This window comes from Dermacentor variabilis, chromosome 4 (assembly GCF_050947875.1).
Source record: "Dermacentor variabilis isolate Ectoservices chromosome 4, ASM5094787v1, whole genome shotgun sequence".
Classification (NCBI taxonomy): domain Eukaryota; kingdom Metazoa; phylum Arthropoda; class Arachnida; order Ixodida; family Ixodidae; genus Dermacentor; species Dermacentor variabilis.
This window is the reverse complement of record NC_134571.1, coordinates 59,439,147-59,456,387: the sequence shown is the minus strand read 5'-3', so window position 1 is coordinate 59,456,387 and position 17,241 is coordinate 59,439,147. Positions and strand designations below refer to the sequence as shown.

The 17,241-nt window shown below is 51.3% G+C and overlaps 1 protein-coding gene across 4 annotated transcripts in view; it reads right to left on the bottom strand.

Annotated features, from left to right (window-relative positions):
• The window catches only part of rg (A kinase anchor protein rugose), a 336,839-nt gene that overhangs the window by 173,342 nt on the left and 146,256 nt on the right, over positions 1-17,241 (bottom strand). The gene's annotated exons all lie outside the window — the stretch shown is intronic.

Genomic DNA, 17,241 nt, shown 5'->3' with positions numbered 1-17,241 from the left:
AAATTCATAATTCGACCGTATCCTGTCTACATGACGAGCTGAATAGGTCGAACGCGACATCACTGGCTGAGTTTTCCTCTCCAACAATCGTTCCTATACAGGCGTTTCGTGTAAGGTGCACGTCCGGTGGTTAGTGCCCACCCCGCACGCCACGGTTAAGATATGACGGACACAAACACGAAAGTCGAGACGTGGCGGCGCACAGAGTATGGTGGCAGCATAACCGCGTGTTCTGCTTGTGTTCGCGGCATTTACACTGGTCGCATTCCGTACACGCATCAGAATTCTATATATTTTGTTTATTGGTTCACTCGGGGAAAAAAAAAGTCAGCATTCTTAGTCTATATGCAAATGCTACGCGCGCGCCTGAGTTCCTACAGCAGAAATCATTTACGTACGATTCGTCTCAAAACCGACAGCCTGCACAACGAGCGCGAAGATAAACAACACCGAATTGACTCGTAACCGAAATCATTCGGCACGTCGCGGGACGCTGTCGCGAGACCATCGGTGGCGACCCCCGAAGTATGAAGAGGCCCGCCGTGAAATGGGTTTTCCGGGCGTGCGCTCGTTAGTCATCCGACCTACGTGCGCGCTTACTCCGCTTCAGCGCGGGGCACGGGTCAAGCGCGCTCGAGTTGCGGAATGCGGCGCAGCGGGCAACCCGACGGACGTCGCGCACCGGACGGATGTCCGACGTCGAAGGCGGCGCCAGCCTCACAGATAGGTACTCGCTATAGCCTCTCGGCCTGCGCACACAACTACGTACGTGGTCCTGCGGCGTCGGAAGAGCAACGTATTGATTAATGGTCCGCAGGCGGACCCCGCTTTCCATGCAAGGATGCTCCCGCTGCACCTTATGTATTCCAGCGCGTACACACACACAACAGCATTCTACCCGACGACCAAACGGCGGCAGCTATATACAGCCTCTGGCGAGTCGTGCCCTCAAGATGCCACCCACAGACGCGTAGGTCGAGGATTGTGTTTCCACGCTTGCGTCAGTCGTGCTTGTCTTCAAGTAATCGCTCTCTACCTCTATCACCACAAATATCACATTTTATTTATTTATTTATTTATTTATTTATTTATTTATTTATTTATTTATTTATGCACACTCCAGCCCTGTTTGGGTTGTAGCCGGCTATGTGCAGCTGTTGGAATATATGGCGGAGAATCGCCCGAAAGAGACTTGGCTGCGGCGTGGGTGGGGTGAAACTTCCGAAGCCGAGACGCGCAACCCGTATTAACGACAATTTACACACAGCCTCCTCCTAGCTTTTTCTCCCTCGACGCGCCTGAGAGGGGGGGGGGGGGGAGCTTGGGACGCACAGAAGGAAACTCGCAGTAAGTACACAGAAGGAGACAGGGCGACAGAGAATGGAGAACGGGGTGGAGGAGGGAGTGTCCGGCCCAAACCGGACCACCACCGCAGAACGCCAGCGGTGTACGGCGCTCGGTGGCCGCAGCGCTCCGTGATCGGCCGTGACAACGGGCGCTTAGGGCGTCAGGCGCCCATCACGAGCGAAACGATAGGAAAGGAGGAGGCCAGGCGCCCGCACCTCCCGCCGACCGCTCCAGCTCCGAGCGGGGCGCAGCAGTCAATCACCCGCGTAACGCGGGTGAAGAGCAACAGGAACCGCCACCGCAGCGAGCATGTGCGAGTGTGGCGCATGCGAAACGGCGCGCACTCGGCCGGGCAGCATCGCACGAAGTGGACCGGCAGTCGCCGCCCCTCCCCGCGCGCGATGTACCGCGAAAGGAGCAAGCAAGCGAGAGCGCATGCAGACCGCTCGCGCACGTGCACCGGGTGACGCCACCGAAGCGCGGCGGTGCCGCTGATTACACGTATCGCCTCCAAAGCAAACTCGGCGCCAGAAGACGGCTGCTCCTCAGAGGTGTGCTGCGTACGCGCGCCGCCTCCATCTCTGGAACAGGACTCGTGTCACAGTCAGCGCCGGGCGAGTAACAGTGCAGTCCGCGAGGCGGAAGTTGAATGCAGCGCGGATAGAAAATGGCCGCGCAGTCCAGTCCAGTCAGAAGGTCGATTCCGGTCAAATTGGTATCAACGCGTTGGCACGTGACGGCGAAGTAGCGGCGCAATGAAAGGGCATGTGAAGATAAAGAAATTGATACGTGCATGAGCACGCAAACACAAATTTCGTCGAATCACAAAGGGGTGCAGAGTTACCGCTGAGTGTAGTCTCTAAATAGTCTTTGGCACAGAGGCAGCACATGCATATTTGAAGAAATGAGTCCATGCATGAGTACGCCAACGAAAACTTAGTCCAAACACAAAAGGGTGCAGAGATGGAAGTCATTGCTGAGTGTAGTCTAAATAGTGACGCTTAGCACAAAGGCAACATATGCATATTTAAAGAAATGGATACATGTATGAGCACGCCAACGAAAATTTCGTCCAAACACAAAGAGTTGCAGAGATGTAAGTTATTGCTGAGTGTAGTCCCAATAGTGACAGCACAAAGGCCAGCACATGCATATTCACCAAGAATCTAAGCTACATATAGGTCTCAGCCTCACCCTCGTACCCTTACGTCTAGAAAGAAGCCTGTCGTCGCGCAATGAAAGGAAAATATCCTCAAGAACGAGTGCAGATATATAGTAACGTCGAAAGCAACAATGGCCACCTGCTTTGGCCTCGCTGAGACTGGCGGTATCCCAAATAAAAATAAAATACGGTTGCCACTCGCATTCGTCGTTCTGCACGTGAACCAGCGTTATCATCACCAGAACGGTAACCAGGAATTACGCATTTTCGGCAGGGGCTTAGCGGAGACAACGGCAGCCATATGGAAATATTCAATCACTTCTTGCGCGCGGATCAAGCAGATCACTGTCGTAATTGTACAAACATATTATATATTTTGACATTACTTATAATAACACATATATAAGTTGCGCTAAACAGTATATCACGTCGGCGATAATTCCACTGGTTGTCAGAATCCGTTAACCCTTCCCCTGGTTACGGCCTTGATCACTGCTTTGGATATAATTAATAAGCAGGGTATTTGGATCGGACTGCTGGTACGATCTGTTGGGAACTCGGCGCTGACGCCCGTGGTTGTACCTGGGTCGCAAGCCCCAAGGGTAGCGTTGGCCTGGCGGCCTGGGGTACAACTGCAAGCATCCGAAGGTCCCGGCAAAGCATGAGTCGACTGGTAACAACGAAACAACTTGTTTATTTTAACATCGCAAAGAGTTGGCGGTCAGGTTTGACCGAAGTAGAGAGACGGGAGAGCACTTCACTCAACGGAAGAAATCGGAGCCCTCCTCTGGCGTCCGGGGGCAGCTGTTTTTATACTCTCGCAGTTGAGGGCAAGAAGGAACCCCTCAAAAGACGAGCACGTGAATGTACAATGGGCTAATGGTGACGCACACTGTCGTAGCGATGCCGTAGCACCATGTCGTGGCGCTGCGCACGATCTCGTAGCACCTGGTCGTGGCGCTGCGCAGCACACTGTCGTGGCGCTGCGCAGCATACTGTCGTGGCGCTGCGCAGCACACTGTCGTGGCGCTGCCGGTCGGACACAATGACTGTAACGAGAAGATGGTCCCTGCTTTGGCATCGCCTGTTTCGGGCACAATGACTGGAACGAGATCCCTGCTTTGGCATCGCCTGTTTCGGGCCCAATAACTGGAAGGAGATCCCTGCTTTGGCCTCGCCTGTTTCGGGCACAATGACTGGAACGAAATCCCTAGGCGGTCGCATCGCCGCAGACGCGCCTGGAAACACCTGGCGATGAGTGTTGCGGTGACGACGATCGGGCCAAAATGTCCGCCGCCCCGCCGCCGTCGCGCCGGCAAAACCACATGTCGCAGGCGAAACGCAACAGACCGCCCCGCCGGGGAAAGGAGATCCCGATGGACAGGGGACTGCATCCGCTGTCCGGAGGGATGTCGCTCGATGATGCGCATAACCGAAGTCGGGCGTCCCTTGACGTTTCTTGAGCGCAGCGCACAGAGAAGGCCTCGTTCTCTCGTTCAGGTTCGCACGGGACACTGCAAAGTGACTTCGGGAGAGTTCACATTTTTGTTCTCGTTCCCGGCAAGCGTTAGAACTACGCTGAAAACTCAACCGCTCAGTCAGCAAGCACGGCACAACCCTCACTAAGCCCTGCCAGGCTCTTTCCCCTTTTTATACCACTGCCTAGTTCCTTACAGTAGTCTAGCATCACTCAGAACGCGTCCACAAATTGAAAAATTGCACTAGCAAGCATATCATCACTTTGAAACACTAAACAAAAGCAATATGTTAAAAAAATCCTGCCTCAGGAAGAAAAACATCAGTAACAAACAATTTTGAGGCTGATTCCTACGTTAGGGGCTTCGACTTAAGCCATCGGCGTTACCGTTGAGACTCCCCTTTTTGTAACGCACCTCAAAGGAATATTGTTGTAAAGCGAGGCTCCAGCGCAGGAGGCGGCCATTTTTGGGAGAGATGGTCTGCAGCCATTGGAGAGGGCAGTGATCTGTCTCAATGATAAACCTCGAGCCGGCTAGATAGCATGACAATTTCTGAACGGCCCACACGAGACATGCACACTCTTTCTCGGTGGCGCTATACGCCTGCTCACGACTGGTCAGCTTACGACTAGCATACAGGACGGGGTGTTCTACTCCTCCATTTTCCCGTTGGCACAGTACAACGCCCATGCCTCGCTCACTAGCATCGCACTGAACAATGAACCCTTTTGTATAGTCTGGCGATCGTAGCACAGGCTGGCTTGTTAGGGCACTCTTTAGGGCGCTAAAAGCTCTTTCCTTTGTCTCGTCCCAGACGACTGTTTGAGGCTCTGTCTTTCTTAGAGCATCCGTCAGGGGAGCCGCGATATCAGAGTACCTAGGGATGTACCTCTGATAGTAGCCGGCGACACCCAAGAACGACCGAATATCGGTCTTTGTGCGCGGTTGCGGAAAGTCTCGCACAGCGGCCACTTTTATTTCAGAGGGGCGGCGACGACCCTGACCAATCACGTGACCGAGGTAGACAACCTCGGCCTGTGCTAACTGGCACTTAGGAGCCTTGACTGTCAAGCCCGCTTCGCGCAGGCGGGTTAGCACTGCCCGCAAGTGTGTCATATGCTCAGACCAGGATGCGGAGAATATCGCTACGTCGTCTAGATACGGTAAAGCGAATTCTTGCTGTCCCCGCAACACTTTATCCATGAGACTTGAAAAACAGTATGGCGCGTTCTTCAAACCAAAACTCAACACTTTAGGACGGAATGTTCCCATTGGTGAAATGAACGCCGCATACCTACTAGCCTCTTCTGTAAGTGGAACCTGCCAATAACCCCTGACAAGATCTAGGGTGGAAATAAACTGAGCGCTACTAACTTTCTCAAGGCGCTCCTCGATGTTAGGGATCGGATAAATTTGATCCTTAGTGATGGAATTAAGCCTGCGGTAGTCGACGCAAGGACGAGGTTCCTTGCCCGGTACCTCAACTAAAATCAAAGGGGAGGTATAATCACTCTCACCTGCCTCAATAACACCGAGCTGTAGCATTTTCTTTACCTCAGCCTCCATAATATCGCTCTGGCGGGGTGACACCCGATACGCCTTGGATCGTACTGGCTCTGTGGAGGTAAGTTCTATATCATGAGTAAGTACAGAAGTCCTACCAGGCCTCTCAGAGAACAGACTTTGAAACTCTTGTAATAGCTGGTGTAGTTCGGTTTTCTGCTCAGGCGACAGCGGTGCTTTACTGATAAGGTCACTAATGACTTGACCGGTGTCTTCCCTGTTCGTCACTGAGCCTAGTCCCGGAAGCTCGACCGGAAGCTCTTCAGGAACGTTTACCATCATGCACACCACTGCTTCCCTTTGTCTATAAGGTTTGAGCAGATTACAGTGGTAAACTTGCTGTGCTTTCCGCTTTCCTGGCAGACTTACCACGTAGTTAACGTCCGACAGTTTCTGAACAATTCGCGCTGGGCCCTCCCACTGCACGTCTAGTTTGTTGTTTAGCGATGTGCGCAATATCATGACCTCATCGCCAACCTCAAAACGACGGGCCCTGGCTGTCCGATCATAATAAACCTTGGCCCTCTGCTGGGCCTTTGTCATTGCTTCACCTGACAACTCCTGTGCCCTTCTTAAGCGTTCGAGGAGCTTAAGCACGTACTCCACCACGACTGGGTCGTCGCCCCTACCTTCCCATGATTCTCGAAGCATGCGAAGCGGAGATCGAAGCGAGCGACCGTACACCAGTTCAGCTGGCGAAAACCCCGTAGCCGCATGCGGCGCGGTCCTTAAAGCAAACATCACCCCAGGCAGACACAGCTCCCAGTCAGTTTGATGTTCAAAACACAAGGCTCTCAACACGCGCTTCATGACGGAGTGGAGCTTCTCAACGGAATTCGACTGTGGGTGGTACACTGAGCTGTGTAGCAGCTTTACCCCACACCTTTCGAGAAAAGTTGTCGTCAAAGCGCTAGTAAACACTGTGCCCTGATCTGATTGAATTTCTGCAGGAAAACCAACTCGCGCAAATATGGACAGTAGTGCATTAACTATCTCAACTGAGCTGAGTTCTTTAAGCGGCACTGCTTCAGGGAACTTTGTCGCTGGGCAGATCACAGTCAAAATGTGTCTGTACCCCGTGGCTGTTACCGGCAGAGGTCCCACTGTATCAATAACGAGCCGTCTAAAAGGCTCCGTAATGATAGGTACCAATTTCAACGGCGCCCTCGATTTGTCCCCTGGTTTGCCCACCCGCTGACAAGTGTCACATGTCCTCACGAAATGGTCTGCGTCCCGAAAGCACCCTGGCCAATAGTACTCTTGCAAGAGACGGTCCTTAGTTTTCTTAACTCCTAGGTGTCCGGACCACGAACCCCCATGTGACAAGCGCAACAGATCCTGACGATAGCATTGAGGCACGACCAGCTGATCGAACTCCACTCCTCGGCGGTCTAGATACTTCCGGTACAGGACTCCACCTCTTTCCACAAAACGCGCAGTTTTCCTGGCGATACCTTCTTTGACATTGCAGCGCACGTTTTCCAGGCTGCCATCCTTTTTTTGCTCGGCTATCAAAGCCGTCCGGCTGACTTTTAGCAACCTATCAAGTCCGTCTGACGTAGGCGCGATGAGCAAATCAGTAGATAGCTCTTCTAACTTTCCCGCGTCGGGATTTTCCTCTCCAGTATCTGGCGCCTTCAACGCTACAGACTCAATTTTATTCTGTTCGGGCGTGCTCTGAATATCAGCTTGCTGCGCCTCTGACCCTTTTTCGTTGTTTGATAACGTCGGCCCCGCAAGTACCGCCTTTGCAGCGAGCTCCCGAACCTTCGATCTGGTTAAGGCCTGAACACTAGCTTCACCAAACAAAAGCCCCTTCTCGCGCAGGAGGTGATCGGACCTGTTTGAAAATAGGTACGGGTACTGGGGTGGCAGCATAGATGACACTGCCGCCTCCGTCTCAAGCGCTCCGAAAGGTCCTTCAATAAGCACTTTTGCTACCGGCAGACACACGCTATGAGCTTCCACGGCTTGCTTGATCCACGCGCACTCGCCCGTGAACATATGGGGTTCTACGTAAGACGGGTGAACTACATCCATCGTAGCTGCGGAATCGCGAAGCACTCGGCACTCTTTCCCGTTTACGAGGAGGTCTCGCATGTAAGGCTCAAGAAGCTTCATGTTCTCGTCAGTGCTGCCTATTGAAAAAAACACAACTTTTGGTGTTGTTTCCGGACACTGCGCCGAAAAGTGACCCGGCTTCTGGCACGTATAACAAACGCCCGCTCGCCTCATCTCGAACCGCTTTCTGCGTTCGGCTTCGGCTGCCGTCTCTTTACGTTTGGTCGGATTGCTTTCACTCGCATCCTCACTACGCGTGTCCCCCTTAAATCTCATGGGCGTGAACCTTGGCCTCTCAGACTTGGAGCCAAATTCACCCTTTTGACCGTCCTTAGCTCCGCGAGCTCGACGCGTCACAAACTCCTCGGCTAGCTCAGCGGCTCTAGCCACCGTACTCACGTCTGGCCTATCCAAGACCCAGTATCGCACGTTCTCCGGTAACCGACTATAAAACTGTTCTAGCCCGAAACACTGCAGAACTTTATCGTGGTCACCAAACGCTTTCTCTTCTTTGAGCCACTCCTGCATGTTCGACATAAGCCTATACGCAAACTCTGTATATGACTCACTTTTGCCTTTCTCATTTTCCCGAAACTTCCGACGGAACGCTTCCGCAGACAGCCGGTACTTTTTTAGCAGACTCGATTTTACTTTGTCGAAATCCTCTGCTTCCTCTCTATCCAAGCGAGCGACTACGTCGGCCGCCTCGCCGGGTAACAAAGTGAGCAAGCGCTGTGGCCACGTTTCCCGAGAGAACCCCTGCTTCTCGCACGTTCGCTCAAAGTTAACCAGGAACAAACCAATGTCCTCTCCAAGCTTAAACGGCCGCATCAGGTCAGTCATTTTGAACAATACGCGTTCTCCTGCACCGTGTGCCTGACTTCCATTACGAGCGCGTTCCATCTCTACCTCGAGACGCTTCATTTCCAAAGCGTGTTCGCGCTCTTCTTTTTCTTTCTGCTCTTTAAGTTCGCGCTCCTGTCTTTTTGACCTCTCCTCAATAGTCTCAAGGCATTCCGACAGCTCGTCATCCTCAGCCTCTAACTCAAGAATAGCCGTTATCAGTTCCGGTTTTCTTAGTTTGTCTGAGACATCCAGACCCAACTCTCTTGCAAGCTCCAACAATTTCGGTTTGCGCAACGACTTCAAATCCATGGCTGCTCTGAATGCTGCTTTCTCTACTGCTTACTATTGTCTTGCCGCAAACTAACCCGGCAGCAACGACAACCACAATTACCAGCTCTGTTTCTGACACTAACAAAAAGCCTGGCAAAGCTCAGTAGAAGAAAGTCCCGCACTCACCAAACCTCGCAGGCAGGAATTCCGCGCAGTCGTTCCGCTGCAGGCAACCAGTCGTCACACAGGGCTCGTTGCACTGCTCCCGGATCGTCGTTGAGCTGCTCAGCATACTGTCAACTGCATCTCTTTGCTGCTGGCCTCCGTTGTCGTGATCTCGCCGCTGGCAGACAGTTGTTTGAAGTCGTAGGCGATCTCACCGCTGGCAACCAGATATTTGGATCGGACTGCTGGTACGATCTGTTGGGAACTCGGCGCTGACGCCCGTGGTTGTACCTGGGTCGCAAGCCCCAAGGGTAGCGTTGGCCTGGCGGCCTGGGGTACAACTGCAAGCATCCGAAGGTCCCGGCAAAGCATGAGTCGACTGGTAACAACGAAACAACTTGTTTATTTTAACATCGCAAAGAGTTGGCGGTCAGGTTTGACCGAAGTAGAGAGACGGGAGAGCACTTCACTCAACGGAAGAAATCGGAGCCCTCCTCTGGCGTCCGGGGGCAGCTGTTTTTATACTCTCGCAGTTGAGGGCAAGAAGGAACCCCTCAAAAGACGAGCACGTGAATGTACAATGGGCTAATGGTGACGCACACTGTCGTAGCGATGCCGTAGCACCATGTCGTGGCGCTGCGCACGATCTCGTAGCACCTGGTCGTGGCGCTGCGCAGCACACTGTCGTGGCGCTGCGCAGCATACTGTCGTGGCGCTGCGCAGCACACTGTCGTGGCGCTGCCGGTCGGACACAATGACTGTAACGAGAAGATGGTCCCTGCTTTGGCATCGCCTGTTTCGGGCACAATGACTGGAACGAGATCCCTGCTTTGGCATCGCCTGTTTCGGGCCCAATAACTGGAAGGAGATCCCTGCTTTGGCCTCGCCTGTTTCGGGCACAATGACTGGAACGAAATCCCTAGGCGGTCGCATCGCCGCAGACGCGCCTGGAAACACCTGGCGATGAGTGTTGCGGTGACGACGATCGGGCCAAAATGTCCGCCGCCCCGCCGCCGTCGCGCCGGCAAAACCACATGTCGCAGGCGAAACGCAACAAGGGCCAAGCCGAGAGTCTAGCACTGATAACACGGTTCTCAGAGAGAGAGAAAGAAAAGAAGATTCCACGCAGTGGGTATCGATGTTATGCGAAATATATTACCGGTTATATCCAGCGCCCATTTGGTGTTCTTCAAAGCGTGTTGAACTAACGTGTCGTGTAAGGGTGTGGGGTGAGTAACGACGACAATATGACGGTGACGGCACGGCGTTCTTATTTCTTTCCCCACTATGGTGAGGAAACGCAACAACACGTTCCGTTACGAGCTGGATCGATGCCGAAGGCGTTACAAAAATATCGCACAACGTCTATACGCAGCGTTAGCTGCTACTATAGGGAAGGGCTGCCTGGGGAATGCGGGTCGATCCCAATTACAGTGGTGCTGCAACACAGCATTTCAAAGCGCTAACTGCTGCGAGCAGAGAGTGGGAGAAGCTGGCACCGCTCCGCTTGTCCATGGTTACTCGACGTGAAACACGCGAGAGACATTGGTGTGTCTGTGGTCGAAAACTGGCGTGCAAGGTGCCGCGTTTCTTCCAGAAAGATCGCCTTCGTGCGTGGCGTTCGCTGCCAGTGTTTCCCGGTGAACATAACGGTTACATAAGCTGCAGTTGTCGGCAAGCGTGAGAACCAGTCAGGGATCTTTGAATGCTATCGCGTTCCACTCTTAAAGGCGAAGCTTCAGCGCTCTCCATTATTTCCTCCCTTGAGGAGACCCGAAACAATGCGAGCAGGAAACTGTACATACCGCAAAGTTTCCGAGTGAGCCCCAAAGAATGCTTCACTGTAAAACGAGAAAGTGGCCAGCAATATTATTTTTTTTCTCGAATATACCTTTGTTTCCAGATTGTCCGTCCTTACTAGTCAATCTGTGTGGCGAAATTAGCTGAAGCTCGCTTGCGCTTACCGGGCTAGAGTTCATTCGCATCCCATGAAGGTCTAAAGCTCATTCCTGCAGTGTTTTTTCCCTGACTGACAGACGCTATAGATTTGCGCACACCGTACCGGGCGAGTGTGTCCGTTTCCCTCCGGCACTATACACTGTGTTCTACCTTGGGTCACTCACGGGTATAATGGTCCAACAAACTCTGCAAGGTTACTATCGCCGTAGGCTCACCTTGTTTGCTTGCGAAAATACTCCGCGGCTATGGTGTTGGGCTGCTGAGCACGAGGTCGCGTGATCGAATCCCGGCTACGGCGGCCGCATTTCAATGGGGGCGAAATGCGAAAACACCCGTGCACTTAGATTTAGGTGCACGTTAAAGATCCCCAGGTGGTCGAAATTTTCGGAGTCCTCTACTACGGCGTGCCTCGTAATCAGAAAGTGGTTTTGGCACGTAAAACCCCATAATTTATATACTCCGCGGCATCAGCCCGAGAAATAGCATGTAGCAAGGCATGTATGCAAACCATGAACGGCCCTAACCACACGTTTCAAGCCGACTGCTGTACTAGGGCAGTACTACAGTCTCGCATTAGCTACGCGTGGAGAAAGCGGGTAAGACCGCGAACCTTAGTAGCTTATTTCTTGTGGCTGCGCCTTCATTTTGAAGTCCGTTGGAGAATAGCCGGTGATGAGTGGTCGAGCTTTTGAACGTCGAAGAGATCTCGTAGATTTGCGATGTTGAATATATATATATATATATATATATATATATATATATATATATATATATATATATATATATCAACGCCATACACTAGCCCCGCGTGTATGCCGCGCCTCCAGACCACATTTATTTAATAAAATGAGTACGCTCTCTTCGAATTAAGCCTTGCAATACGCACGCACACACGCACACACGCAAAGTACAAACAAACAAACAAGCGCAAGCAAGAAAGCTCGTTCATTCGAAAACGCGGCGACAGCTACGGAAGTCAACCACAAGGCCACGACACTCGGAGTACCGTCTACAGGCTGCTCGTGCCAAACACACCGTGCTACACTCGGTATATCGGTTATTTTAGCAGTGCATGCAAGTTATCGCGACAGGAGCACGAATCGCCTGGCCTGCCGAACTCGAACAACACTCCGAAGGCGGCGTCAATCATATCATCGCCACGGCGACGGACGCACAGAGCGGACGCCGCCGAGCTGTTGAGCACCGGCTGCCGTCCACCCGGGCGCCGCATGACGGACAAACGGACGCCTCGGCCGAGCGACGCGCGATGCGGGCGGCGGCTGTCGGACGGGCCAGTCAACGCCGTCGCCCTCCTCCTCCCGAACCTACTCGCTACGGCACCCCCCAGCCTTCGGCACTCCCGTCTCAGCTCGCCCCTCGCTGTCAGATGTCTTTTCCAGAGAGTATCCTCGCCTCGTTAGCTGTAGTCGAGGAAGCTGGACGTGCTAATACTGTCAGCACGCCTTTCTCCCTCCACCGACTTCCATGCTCCACGAGATGCGCGGGAGCAGACGTTTCGCAGTGTGGAGTTAACACTTAGACGGGAGTGCGGTGTCCACATCAGTCTGGTCATCTGCTTTGGCTAGCTATTTGCTTCTATTTTTTTCACTGCGTCGATTTGGATAGGCCCTGACGTCATTCTCCGCGATGCGCTTCTGCTTACGGGGCAGGTCCTCCTCCCCTGTGTGGAAACCGAGTGCGCGTCCGCGCTCTGCGCTGTCAAGACGGCGCTGCCAAGGCGGCGAGCACACCACGTGAGAGAGAGAGAGAAAACGCCCCGTCTCGGGCGTTTTGTTTACACGCACGAGCGCGCTTCACCAAATCAACCGCTGACCAAGGCCGTGACGGCTCTCCTGTCGCCACGCCAATGGTAGCAACGCTATTTGAGCGTCGAAGGGCATACCATTGCTCTTTGTTAGGTAAATGAAGCCTAAAATTAAGCTCATCTGCATCAGCACTATAACCTGCTTGGGCACGACGTTTCTAAAGCAACATTTTCTTCCTTTCCTTCTTTTCTTTTTTTCGGCGTAGTCCTACGCGCAGTATTTGAACGGTAAACGTAGGAAGTGGCAGCGTACTTAAATATTAGTGCGGACGAAGATTCATACACGGCGCGCCGAAAACTCCTTTTTGCAGGACTAACCGGTAGTGATATATTTAACACCCTGCTGGTACAAACTACGCTTGCGCTCTTGAAACAGTTGCAGGCTTTGAGGTGTATATTTGTCCCAGAACAATAATCATCATCTGCCTCGCTTGCGTTCCCTTTCTTGAAAACTCAGCGCTCGCTACTTTCCTGTCGAGAATGCTGTGTCACGCTGATAACGCGCAAGCCGTTCGTGACTTGGACGTACCGGGCTCGTAGCGTTAAAAGGAAAAACGAAAATGCCATTATCGTTGTGGGACAAGATGAGCCCTAAAGGGTGTAAATATTTTAAAGAGCATGAGCCCACGGAGAGTGAACGCCAGTCTATCACGGTGTACAAAAACTCCCGAGAACGAGGTTGGGTACGGAGCACGCACTTACTCCTGCAAAAGGAGTCGCCAATACTCCTGTTTGTTCTTGAGCAGTTTCGCACCACGGACAGTTGTTCACAAAAGTTTACGAGACAGGGGAGTTGAGAAAAAAAGTGGATTCCCGCGAATACTTGACACAGTGATTCGTTATGTTAGAAGCATCATGCCTTAACAGAGCAGAAGTTCACATTTGTCGTAGAAACCGTGTCCCGCAAACTTTTGCGATCGACCAGTACTTCGATGGGCGCCGTAGAGGACGGCCTTGGAAAACTTGCGGTCACACAGTTCGGCTGCGTTCGACTCCAGCTTGGGTTCGCGGAAACAAAAATCGAGTCTGCAATCTCGTCTTCAACACAGAATGGCCCAAACCACAGGAACTACCGCGGCGCGTGACACCGGGTCACCGACCGTGCGCTTCCACAGCATCGCGGCGATCGACGAACGTGCGCCCAGGAAGCACGTGTGCTTACTGCGAGCGCAAAAGACAAGCGCCGTCGTCCGACACGACGCCGTAGCCGCGCAGACCACACGCGCGTGCGCGTCGCTCCAGACGCCGCCCGTGACGGGTCGGACAGGTCCGGCGTGACTGCGCGGGTAGCACGCGGTTGACCAAACGCGGCGCGCCGAGGATGATACTGCACGCAATCGTGCTGCATTGAATTGCGGCGATGATTCGGTGCAGCGCAGAGAAGTGCTGACCCTGTGGTCTGCCCGGCAGAGGAACGAAGCCCGACAAGCCACGGTAACACTATACATCGTAAAATTGTGTTAACGTGGGCCTGCCGGCGCATGGCTTTACAAAACTGTTTGGTGTGCTTTTAAATTCCTTTGCCAATTGTCGGCCATATTTGCGCTCGTCTGCTGCTGCTCCTTGTTTCCTTTTTTTTTTTTTGGTGCGCTGCTTTTCTCAACCAAAATGTGTCAGCTTACTGTCCAACAATGTAAACAAAAAAGAAGAAAACAGAGTAAGTGAGCCTCACATCTTTCGTGGTGCCTTGATACCCAATTGGGTACCTTGTCTTTAGTTTCTGTCGAAATAACTCGGGATTGATTACACAAAATTTTCATCCCGTATATAAAAGCGGATGCATGCAGAACTCAATGAAAGTTGGGTAAGCCCGTTATCGCCATGAGATTTTGTGAAAAACTGGCATCAATTTTATCTAGACCGGTGCATTCTCATAAACAGGAAAATCACCTGTGAAGTGCGTTTCCAATACTGCGAGTTAACGTGAAAATCCAGGAAGCAGCATCGACATGCAAACCCACCATGAAATGCCACAACTTCATCTCTGTGCTTAAGACGATGAGACAATGAGAACTGTTTTTATACCAAGTAACATGAGGAGACAGCTACTTTTGATACTTACATGAAGATGCTACCTTCAGCATCTAACCGAGGTAGTTAAACAATGCAATGGGTTTTTTGCATTCATAATGTACCGTTCGGTACTAAGAACTGACTTGAATTACACCCGTCAGCTACCTTCGGGTCTGAGGCGGATGTAACGGCCATCTTGAACACAATATTTTGGAAAACTCAATCTGAGTTGTGTGCTGACTGCTGCATGAGCAGCCAAAGCTTCTCCAATGCACGACACCCAGGTGCGAAAAAGGAAACAGGAAATGCAAAGGCAAAAAACGCAATGGACATCCAAATGATGTCCCTCACAACTGGTAGCACACAACTCTAAAATGGCTGATATAGTAAAGCGACTTGATTTTGATACGGTTAGGTATGTTACGGTTATACAGTGCGCAGAGACAATGAACGGAGTATCACTCCGTTCATTTATCATTTGCCCGTGGCCCATACAAGCCGTACTAGATAGTTAGCCACTAGGCACTAGCCTTCTCTTATTTGTCTTCTTCCATTCCTGCCTACTTTGCTAAAGCAGTACAATGTTACCATGCATTAACGATGCACGGAACAAAAACATGCACTTTTTTTAGGAAGACAGCACCCTCAGTGATGCACGGAATCAGTGGAGCGTGATAGATTTCACTAGAATTCCACGCAGCACATCGGAATGAAACACACGTGCTAACACATATACTGACCCCCCTGTTTCTGCATGCAGATGTGCCAACTGTTGCCATCTGAATGCGGTTCCAATCAGCGGGACAAGAATCGCTAACATTGAAAGGCGTTCTTGTCCTTAGTCTTAGTTTTGCACATGTGGAGGAAGGTGAAGTTGGTACCGTATTGACTCGAATCTAACGCGCACTTTTTTCCCGACAGAACGGGTCCGAAAATTGCGTGCTCATTAGAATCGAGTACGACCCTGAATCTGCGTTACCACCACCTTCCTCCATGGTCACCACACACGTATCGGCATTTCAAAATGGCCGCCTCGTTCGCGCTTTGACCCCAGCTGCCGTAGCTTTCTCCATGCGCTGTAGTACGTGTGCTTAGAAAATGCTTCCTTTTACTCAGGTTATTGCACCGTCTGTCTTCCTGTTTTCTGCGTTCGTTCTATCAGCATGGAAGTGCCAACTGCAAGGACATGCCGAGTTCATCACGATGTCGCAATTAAAAGGAAAGCGATCACGTGTGCGGAGTCGGACGGAAGTCGGGCCGCATCACGGGTGTTCGGGGCTCCCGAAACTTGCGTGCAGGGCTGGCGCAAACAGAAGAGGCATTCTACAGCGGCGGCTGCTATATACGTATTGCGCAGCCGCGCGGCCCCTATCTTGAAAGCGATCTGCGACGGAGACGAGAGTCTATGCATGTAGGATGATGTAGGTCTACCGCACTGCGTTCTCGTCGCTTAGTTCGCGTCCAAGCGAGAGGCCGCACTAAACTCAGTTCCCTCGCTCCTGCTACCGCACTTCCTCACTCCTGCGTTTAGTTTCCGCGGTCATTGAGTGAGACGTGTTCATGTTTGCTTGTGCGCGCGTGACACCATGCTTGTTAATTTAGTTAGTAAGCGAATGTTTAAAAGTTCACATGGCCGATAAAACTACTATCCTTACTTTTCGTATAGCTGTCTGCTAATTTCCTATCGTAATAGATGCTTCGCCTTTCAGGCAAAACTGCGACTTTTTTTTTAATTTATCGCAACATTAGTGCACTGGGAGTACATCTTTTGTTTTTTTCCAAATTAAATAAAGTTGTGTTTCTGTATGAAAGAATGAGGTGCGCGGTACTGTAAAGGACTTTTTTTTTCTTTTTGGTCACGGAAAACGGGTGCGCGTTACAATCGAGGGCGCGTTAGAAACGAGTAAATACGGTATGCCAATGGAAACTGTTTGTATACGTATGTAATATGCAAATGATATGGGCAAGTGAGCAGCGCAAGCAGATTATGGTGCACATTATCACTGATATGCTATTGCTGGTAGTCTGCACATGTTTTATCACTGTTAACATTCTTCTCACCTTAGAGTGGCCTTTGTCACTATTTCTTCCCTTTTCTTTTACATTACTGCTATCTATTTCAATTTGCTGTCTGCTGTAATAGCTTCACTTTGGTGTATGTATACTCCCTTTACTGTACACCTGTACACCCCCATAGTACTGATATGTTTATAAGCAAGTACCACACTAATTAGGTAAATGCTTCAAGCTGCCACTACTACCCCTTCTTTTTTTTTACAAAATACCAGTGGAGTAAAAAAATAGAGTCAATGTTAGTTGATTTACTGCCATAGGAATCTAATGTATAATGTGAATTCACACACAGCAAAAGAAAAGATGGTTTAACTTTTCAAGAGTATGGTCAAAAGTGATACATGTTAATCATGCATATGAAACATATGCATGCTTCAGAACCTTCTCTGCTTCTGTATCTGAGCAGAGACCAGAACTAAAGCTCTGTTTTCTCAGCTAGCACACATAAGCCATGGATAAGCCCACGGCATGCAAACCCT